This window comes from Bubalus kerabau, chromosome 10, assembly GCF_029407905.1.
Source record: "Bubalus kerabau isolate K-KA32 ecotype Philippines breed swamp buffalo chromosome 10, PCC_UOA_SB_1v2, whole genome shotgun sequence".
NCBI lineage: Eukaryota > Metazoa > Chordata > Mammalia > Artiodactyla > Bovidae > Bubalus > Bubalus kerabau.
In genome coordinates, this window is record NC_073633.1 from 29,502,784 (window position 1) to 29,513,340 (window position 10,557).

A 10,557-nucleotide genomic window follows, 5' to 3' on the forward strand; every position below is an offset into this window, starting at 1 on the left:
GAGCCTGGTGGGCTACAGTACATAGGGTCATGAAGAGTCGGATGTGGCTGAAGCAACTTAGTACACATGCACAAACCTGGTATACTCTTTTCAGGAGAAGATTACATTGATTATGGTAGAATGGGGAATAATTGCATCATATTAACAAGGAGATCCAACCAGTCCATTCTAAAGGAGATCAGTCCTGGGTATTCTTTGGAAGGAATGATGCTAAAGCTGAAACTCCAGTACTTTGGCCACCTCATGCGAAGAGTCCACTCATTGGAAAAGACTCTGATGCTGGGAGGGATTGGGGACAGGAGGAGAAAGGGACGACAGAGGATGAGATGGCTGGATGGCATCACCAATTTGATGGATGTGAGTTTGAGTGAACTCTGGGAGTTGGTGATGGACAGGGAGGCCTGGCATGCTGCTATTCATGGGGTTACAAAGAGTTGGACATGACTGAGCGACTGAACTGAACTGAACAAGAAGCATAGTTTTGCTGTTTTCTTTATTTGAAAGTGTGTTGTTAAAAGAGGTATAGATGGATGACCAGTTGACATAGAAGGTACTGGAATAGCTTTGTAGTGTCTCTACTACCTGGAAATCTATGACTCAGAATTTGTTTCTCTGTATTGTTCTGGGCTAGGGTTGGCCATAAAAAGGATTGTACAAGGTATAGAAAGTAGTTGTCATCAAGTAGCCACATTTTTTTTTGCCCTGCTGGTTGGTGCAGGGCTCCAGTCACCGTGCAACTCATATGTGTTGCTGCTGATCTGCTAGCTCATCTTATTGTTGACTTACAGCTCCTTAACCTCCAACCAGATCTCCTCCTCATCATCCCTCTGTCTTGGGCCAAATGTGCATGTAGTATGGTGATAAATATCCACTTCTCCTGAAGGCCACCCACTACCGTGAGATTGAAGGAAGTGAGAGACAGACAAGTTTTTAGTGTGCTTTTGTGGGTTCCAGTCATCCTCATGAGTTCTAGTATGTCCTTAAATGCCAGTTTTTCCATGCTTTTATCCATATCCAACTTTCCTTTCCAAATGACACTCTAGTTGATTTAAAGTAAATTCAGGTTCAGCACAAGATGCAAAGATAACAGCTTTGTATAAATTCCTCCACCAACTCTAGCAATTGCCTGAGAGTTCTATTCCTTAAAATGAGTCTCTTATTCTGTATCACAGTGGTTCTACTTTTCTGATTGTACCCTAACTGACACAAAGCCTAAGAAGAAAAGATTAAGGAAATTATATTCATGACAATTTCTGAAAATTAAACCCAGATTTATGATGTGAGATTTTTTTAGGTGCCGTTGCCACATTAAATTATTACAGGGCATGTTTTCAAATTTAGACAACTTTGCACATGTTCTGTATGATTGATATAAAATTTAAAAAATCAAGACTGAGAACATATTACTAGAAAGTTAGTCTGGACATCTGTTCCTAAGTGACTTAAAAGGAACTTCCAGACCACAGATTAAGCAACCACACAACTACCATTTCTGGTCTGGGATCTGCAGGTGCATATTTCAGCTGGAGTTCTGCAGCAGGGAAGCTCTCTTTTATTAAACTCTGGGGTTTTTGTTTAGCTATTTCCATTACTTCAAGCACTGTGAGCTCCCAGAGAGCACAGAAATACTCTGCAGAATCTTCCAGTTGTAAGTCTGAAATGGTGAGGCTGATGGATTTACTAGCTTTCTGTAAATTTACAGAGTAGCGGCCATTCCTTGCATTCTGGCCAGAAAAAACCTGACCAATAAGGTAAATCATCTCTCCACTGGGAAGCAGCTTGTACCAACAGTAATAGTAACTGTAGTAATAGCTCCCGGTTGTTGCATACCGACAGTTCAGGGTGACTGACTGTCCTAGTTGACTGGATGTGTCTGGCTGGTCTTGAATAACTTTCTGCGCCACCCCAGATCCTGTGGGGGAAAAATCAGGAAACACAGCTGAAGTAATGAACAAAATAATTTAGGAATTAGACTAATTTGGGACCCAAAGAAAACCCATGTTGAAATCATAATAAGTATGCTTTTCTCCAACCCTCCTTTCCTCCCAAGTCCCTGTGTGCACACCACATGCCTGTGTGCAGTCCTTTCACCCTGAACACATGCACTCATGTTTTGAAGCATCCCTACCAGAGAAGGTGAAGGCCAGGAACACCCAGAGCAGGCTGGAGTGCGGCATGAGGCATGGATTTCCCTGCACAAATGTGCTTAGTTTCTGCCTCAAGCTGAGAGTTCAGTGTGTTTGAGTGCCTGGCAGCACATATACATAGTACCCGGTACCTGTGTGACTCCCCCCAATGGGAAGTGGGGTTTGTCATGTTCATAGACCACATGGTCTGTGCACATATGGGAAAAAAGTCTGGCTCACCACAAACTTTGTTTTGTCTACTTGTCTTTCCTGGTAATTGAGTTAGGCAGATCCTGAAAAGGAGTATGGGAAAAAAAAAATAGTATTAAAGGTATGAGCTGAAGGGAACTGAATTTTTAACAAGTTGACAAAAATTGATAACCATTCAGTAAAATAATTTTACCAGCTCATTTAAGATAGAATTTAGTATAGGCTATGAACTCTTTTTGTAACTTACTTACTGGCCATTCATTTAAACTATACTTACATTTCCTCCATTCAGAAACAATGACTTTTTTAAAACCCACAGATTTTCAGCTCTCTTGGTGAAAAGCTATCTTATCCAAAATAATTAGTTTATCTTTTTTTTCCTTAACTGGGTTTTAGGGCTCTATTTAGATTTTTTAGTAAATAAAATTACTTTAACATGAAATGAAGAAACATCAGTTCTTCTGACTTTCAGAATCTATTCATTTGTATGTGTTTTTATGAAACTGAAACAGGAATAGAATATTGTTCTTTTGAAATCCAACATTGAATCTTATTTATTAGACTTTGAGGAGGATCAGGATATTCAGTCTTGTTGCCTCTACGAGGAGAATTGTACTTATTAGATCATGTGCCCTAGAATTGTACTGATGTCACTCTGAAAGCTATAAGATATTGATGAAGAAAATTGAAGATAATGCAAGTAAATATAAAAATATTTCATGTTCATGGGTTTTAAGAATAAACAATGTGAAAATGTCCTCTGAACCAGAGCAATCTATAGATTTAATGCAACCCCTTTCAAAATAATCATGGCATTTTTCACACAGCTACTGCAAATAATCCTAAAATTTGTATAGAACCACAAAAGGCCACAAATAGTCAAAGCCATTTTGAAACAAAAAGAACAAAGTTGAAGGCATCACAGTCCCTGACATCAAAATATGCTTCAAAGCTGTTATAATCTAAAATATACATTGCTGGCCCCAAAACAGAGATTCAGTCAATGGAACAGAATAGGGAGTCCAGATTTTAACCCTTGTATACACGGTCAATCAATCTATAACAAAGGAGGCAAGAATAAGCAATTGGGGGATGCCAGGGTCCAGCCCCAGCTGATCCAGGGTATTCGAAGCGGCGACGGCGTCGGCGAGGATCAGGATACAATAGCTTCAATTAGATATTAATTAGAGATGTAAAGAGTAATAGAATGAGGATAGCTCAGTAGGAAAATTCAGTGGAGAAAAGAGGCTGAGTGGCTTGGTTTACACGGGAGACCAATAAAACTTCAAGACAAGAAGTTTGCACCACTTACGTAGGCCGCAGGCGTCCTTGCGTTCTCCCGAAGGAGAGGAGACGCTGAGGCCTCCCCGGTCGGATCTTAGAAGCCCAGGCATAATTAGCAAGCATGGCGGGTTCTGCGCTCCAGATGGAGACTCAGCCAAAATTTGAGAGAGAGAGCGACATGGGGAGACCAAGTTTTGGTGAATAAGGCCTGCACTTTATTTTCCAAAGTAGTTTTTATACCTTAAGTTGTGCATAGAGGATAATGGGGGAAGGGGTGGAGTCATGCAAGGACAGCAGTTCCTGGTCCTAATCGAAGCCAGGCTTTCAAACTTATCATATGCAAAAGTTCAGGAGAATTACATCATCTTCTGGCCAGGAGGCCTGTTAACATTTTAAGGAACTTATCTTTCTCTAAAGGTGATTATTCCAAAGTCAGGCACCAGCCTCCAAAAAAGCATTGGACAAAGCTGCATTCCTATAGGGCAAAGGTGAGGTGGGCTCAATCAAGAAAAGAATTAACTCAAGGGTCCAACGTTACAAACATTGAGGCTACTACTTACATTTCTATACACCCATTATATCAATCAATACACTGCCAAGGACACAGTAGGTAAGGAGTATGGAGACTTAGCAGCAAACATTGGCTCAATAAGTGAAAAACCCTTCACCAATACAATTTCTAAGCAATCTTTTAACTACTCAAAAGAATCTGTGTTTAGACAGTTTAGAACACCTCCTGCCTCTCACAGTTGGGAGGCTCTGAACAATCACATGTGGCCAGAAAAACCTATTCAAGCAGGCTAGAGGACTTCCAAAGGAGTTTGTAGGTTGAAACACTGTCACACCCAGGAATTATTAACTGGAGCTGTAAGCTAACTCTTTTTTCAGAGAGAGGTAGTGGGGGACAGCCCCCTGTAAAGTCAGAGGTGTAGGTGAAAGCACAAAGCAGAAAGTAGGCAGACTCTGGTTTGGGGAGTAGATGCTCAAGAATTTCCAGGGAGACTCCTGAGGCTTGATCCCGCCTTTGTGTATGCCAAGCCTCCTTCCTCATGACCTTTGTCACGGGCGGAGTTCCTCACGCTGGCTCCCGGCAGTGATAGAATTCCAGTTGAGCTATTCCAGATCCTGAAAGATGATGCTGTGGAAAGTGCTGCACTCAATATGCAATATGCAATATGCACTCAATATGCAATATGCCGGCTCCAGGCAGGGGGAAAGACTGCTTCTATAAGTGGAGTTAGACAACCAGACAGCTACATGTTAAAGAATGAAATTAGAATATTTTCTCACAGCATATACTAAAATAAACTCAAAATGGATTAGAGACTTAAATATAAGACCTGAACTCATAAATTATTAAAGTATAGGCAATATGCTTTATGAGATTCATCTTTGCCATATTTTTGTCTCTATTTCCTCAGGCAAGGACAAAAAAGAAACAACACAGAAAATAGGACCTAATTAAATTAAAATATTTTGCACAGTGAAAGAAACCATTAACACACACAAAAAAAGGCAACCTATCAAATGGGAGAAGATATTTGGAAGTGATTGGCCAATAAGGGGTTAATGTCCAGAATATATAAAATAACTTTTGCACACAATATCAAAACCACAGGCAGAGGACATGAATAGGCATTTTCCCAAAGAAACATACAGATGGCAAACAGACACATGAAAAGATGTTCAACATCTCTAACCATCAGGCAAATGCAAATCAAAACCACAAAGAGATATCACCTTACTCCTACCAGAATACTATCATGACAAAAATGAAAAATAATTGAGTATTGTCAAGGATGTGGAGAAAAGGGAAAACTTGTGTATTCTTGCTGGGAAAGTAAGCTGGTGTAGCCTCTATTCAAAAGATTCCCCAAACCAATAAAAATATAACTAGTAGTTTATATATATATATATATATATATATATATATATATATATATAATAGTAGTAGTTTATATATAATAAATATAACTACTATATGATTTGGGGCTTCCCAGGTGGCTCAGAAATAAAGAATCCACCTTCAATGCAGCAGACACAATTTTGATCCTGGGTCAGGAAGATTCCCTGGAGTAGGAAATGGCAGCCCACTCCAGTATTCTTGCTGGGAAAATTTCCAGAGACAGAGGAGCCTGGCGATCTATGTTTCCATGAGGTTGCAAAGAGTCGAACATGACTGCAATGACTTAGCATGCACATGCATTATAAGACTCAGCAATTCCATTCCTGGGTATCTATCAGAAGAAAACAAAAACACTAATTCAAAAATATGTATGCACCCAAATGTTCACTGCAACATTATTTCCAATAGTGAAGATATATAGAAACAACCTCAGTTTTCACTCACATGAAAGGATCTAGAAGATATATATGTGTCAGTCTGTGTGTGTGTGTGTGTGTGTACAATAGAATATTACTAGCCATAAAAAAATAAATAAAATTTTGCCAGCTGGGACAGCACGATAGACCTGGAGAATATTGCACTTAGTGAAATGTCAGATAGAGAAAGACAAATACTGTGTGCTTTCACTTTTATATGAAATCTAAAAGCAAAATAAATTAACAAATATAACAAAACAGAAACAGACTCAGACATATAGGGAACAAACGATTGGTTTCTAAGGGGGAAGGGGTGGGTGTAGGGGTGAAGTAGGTGAAGGGGATTAAGAGGTAGAAACTTCCACTTACAAAATAAATAAATTAAAACTAGGTAATGTGCAGTGAAGGGAAAGAATCAACCCTGCCAAGAACTTGACTGTAGCCAGTGAAACTGATTTTAGACTTCTTGCATCCAGAACTGAAAGAGGATAAATTTGTTTCAAGTGATCAATTCATATATGAACATTGAACAAATATTTTCTGTTTGCTTTGCCCCAGTCATAGGATGAGATGTGAGTATTTGCAATTTGCAAACATGAGTAATTGTGAGTTATTTGTATTTGCAATTATGGTAAGGCAGATTTGAATATTCTTGAGACACCCAACTAAACTGGATAACATCTTTATTGGAGTCATTTTCTCCCCTTTTAGATCCTTTCACTTTTTATCATTTTGGTGTCCAGCATATTGTGTTTAAATATTTACTTTAAATCTGTAGTCTTATCTCGATACTCTCCTAGCTACAAGTCAGAGGTTCTAGTGCAGAGGGAAATAAATATAGGAGATATTCAGAAGGGAAAAGACCAAATCCCAAATTCGTTGGGCCAAAAAGTGTTTGTGGTTAAAACTGTACTAGTGTAGGTAAGAAATACTAAACAGGGCAAATACCTGGTAATGGCGTCACGGTGTGACTGTGGCTGGAGGAGGGGCTGAGCCCCGTGGAGGGTTTGAGTACAGGCTGCAGGTGCTTGGGGAGCACTATGCTGCACATCACAGAAGTAAGTGCCCGAGTCTGTGGTCTGTGAAGAGGAAACATGCTGTGAGCTGTGGCGTTCTGTAGGTACTGTCATGGTGTTTAATCTTCCATCCTGCTTTGTCCCTGAAGGAATGTAAAACAGAAGGATGAGGCGGCCCCCGGGGTTCTGATGGAACCACTACACATTGTCTGTGAGGGTGGAGAAATTACACCACAGGGTAGAGTTGGCTCCCTCCTGTAGACTCAGGGCTGGGGGACTCTGCTCCACATCCACCCCTCTCACACCTGATGAGAAAGAGCGAAACAGTCACAGGTGAGGGTCACAGTAGTGTAGTGTAAGTCGCTCAGTCATGTCCCACTCTTTGCGACCCCATGGACTATATACAGTCCATGGAATTCTCCAGGCCAGAATACTGGAGTGGGTAGCCTTTCCCTTCTCCAGGGGATCTTCCCAACCCAGGGATCGAACCCACGTCTCTCGCATTGCAGGCGATTCTTTACCAGCTGAGCCACAGAGCTCCTACAAAACCCTGAAAGTGCCCTCAGGAATGATAAGGATAGAAAGTCTGTAGAACTTGTGCACTCCTGCTTCTCCCTCCCACAACACTACAGCTACTCAATCCTTCAGATTCCCCTGTGCCTGAAACCCTTCCTGCAGCCCCAACTCACAGCAAACCTGGGAAAACAGAAGCCCCAGCACAGTGTCCACTTGCCTCTTCGTGACACTTTGCTTTGTTGCTGGGAAAATTTCACCCTAAAATACATAGTAAACCCTGAGTGGTGAGGGTCATGACTTGACTGGAAATGTTCCTGCTCCTGCAACCCATCAGCTCAGCCAACAAACCCTGCTCAGGTGACACTGACAAGAAGTGCCACCTACCATCATCAATTTCATGGAGAACACTGAACTTAAGAAAACAATATTTTTTTCTTTTGTAAAACAAACAACAACAACAACAAAGAAAAGAAAAATAATCTAAGATGTATTTGAGAACCAAACTCTTCCAGGATTCTGTTTGTCGTCAAAGAACATGCCAACTTCCTAAAAATAACACTGTTTGAGACCCTGTGTCTTTTAAGCTACCAGATCTCAGGAGGTGTGTGTTCAGCTCCCCTTAAAGTCCCAGGCACCGTATCACTCAGAGCACAGAAGTGCTAGGCTGAGTCTTTCCAATGGGCTGATGTTTTCCACCAGTGGAAGGAGTTCTCACTCCTGTTAAATTCAGCCTCAAAACAGTTGATGTCTGAAACAAGGCTGTCTTTACATGTATACTTCAGGAGAAACTGGAGTCCTTGGTTAGGGTACTGCACGTGCCAGAAGAGATTTGTTTGAACAGAAGATGAGTAGTTGCACCTCAGCTCCAGACGGGGTCCTTCATAGACAGTGAGATGGCCATCGGGCTGGGTCACTGACTGGGATCTAGCTCCTCCTGAAGCATCAGTGCTGAATCAATGAACTCAGCTAAAACAAAAAGTCTCTATTCAAAGCCAAATTGAAACAACGTTCCATGTACAGACAAGGGAGTAAAATGGAATGCTAGTCAGGAATGGAAGCACCTCAAAGTGGACCCCACAGTCACGGCAGAGCAGTGAAGAAGTGGTGAGAACCTTTCTTGGAGATCCTGCACAAACAAAAGTCTGAAGACTGGCTGACTTGAACCCAGGTTGCTCTGAGGTTGAGGTATGAAAGAAGATTTAGATTTCTCCTCCTGAAGGAGATTGTGTGGAGTGTTAGGAAAAGAGGCTGTCTTAATAGAACTGCTTGCCTCTAGGGTCTGAGATGCTTTACATATCATTGTGTAAAAAAAAAATGTCAGAAGATCTCTTTAAACTGTAAAGAAAGAAAGTTTTTGTGAGTTTATTCTGATCTTATACAGAAAGCCATTTCCAATTTATTCAACAGCCTCCTCTATCAGCCAGATGGAGAAATAAAGAGAAGTTCATATTTTTGTGAACCTTCTTCACTCCCTTCCTGTCCTTGTATGGTTGAATTTAAAACATTAAAATTATGCAGAGAAGAGAATTTATGGTTTTTAGGCCCTGAAAGTTATAAAATTGGGGTTAAAAAAAAACACAAAATTATGAATAAAATTGAATATAAAATAATTTTTAGAATGAGAAGTAAAACTATAAGAAATTACAATCTCAAAAACAAATACCACAAGTAGTATATATCTAGAAAATGATACAATATTTCAGTAGTTATTTCCCTGACATTTTCTATAATACCTTTCCTTTCTATGTTCTTTGGCTCCATAATTTGTTTATTCATATGACAGTAAATTTGTTAATACTTCCTATCTAGAGAAAATAAAGATAATTTGGTCTTTACTCCTAGCATACTTGGTAATTTTTTTTACTATTCACAATTTATTTTTAGTAATGCATGAACATTTTTAGCATTGGAGTCAAGTTTGGGAATTTTTTAACCAGTTACTACGTGCTACAAGATTTCATTATAGTTCAAGTTTTCTTATTCTACAACCAATTCTAAGCACTATGAACTAACACTTAACACATTTATTAAGTCTGTTATTTTCCTTTTGTGTGTAATAAATTATCATGAACTTTGTGATTTAAAACAACATCCATTTATCTCATAGTTTCTGTATGTCAGAAGTCAGGGCACAGCTAAGCTGGATCTCACAAATTTGCAATCATGGAGTCAACTAACACTGTGGTCTTGTCTGAGACTTGAGGGTCCTCTTCCAAACTCATGTGATTGTGGCAGAATTCATTTCCTCATAGCCATAGCCCTCATGACAGCTTGCTCCCTCAAGCCTGGGTGAATCTCTCTAATCTGAGAAAAAGCTTAAGCCTTCTTTGAAAGAGCTTACCTGATTAAATTAAGCCCACCAAAGACAATCTCCCTAATTGATTCACTCAAGTTCAAACCAATTAGGCACTTTAATTACATCTGCAAATCTCCTTCCCTTTGCCATGTAATAAAACAATAACAAGAATGATATCTAATACAATCACCAAGTACATAGAAAAAATAAAGAATAAGCAAACACAGATGAATAACACAATTACTGAAATTAAAAACACTCTATAAGGAACCAATAGCAGAATAACTGAGGCAGAAAAATGGATAAGTGAGCTGGAGGATAGAATGGTGGAAATAACTGCTGAAGTGCTGAATAAAGGGAAAGGAATAAAAAGACTTGAGGAAATCCTCAGAGACCTTTGGGACAATATTAAATGCACCAATATTCGAGTTATAAGGGTCCCAGAGGAAGAAGAAAAAAAGAAAGGCAGTGAGAAAATTTTTGAATTAATTATAGTTGAAAACTTTCTCAACATGTGAAAGGAAATAGTCAATCAAGTCCAAGATGCACAGAAAGTCCCCTACAGGTTAAACCCAAGGAGAAACATATTGAGATACATATTAATAAAGCTAACAGAGATTAAGCACAAAGAGGTAACATTAAAAGCAGCAAGGGAGAAGCAACAAGTAACATACAAGGGAAAACCCATATGATTAACAGAGGATCTTTCAGCAGAAACTCCATAGACCAGAAGGGAATGGCAGGATATATTTAAAGTACTAAAAGAGAAAAATCTACAATCTATTAT

At 39.6% G+C, this 10,557-nt stretch overlaps 1 pseudogene; it reads right to left on the reverse strand.

Moving 5' to 3' along the window:
• Positions 1-1,293: 1,293 nt before the first annotated feature.
• LOC129622024 (uncharacterized) lies at positions 1,294-7,861 on the reverse strand (annotated as a pseudogene).
• Between the last annotated feature and the right edge of the window lie 2,696 nt (positions 7,862-10,557).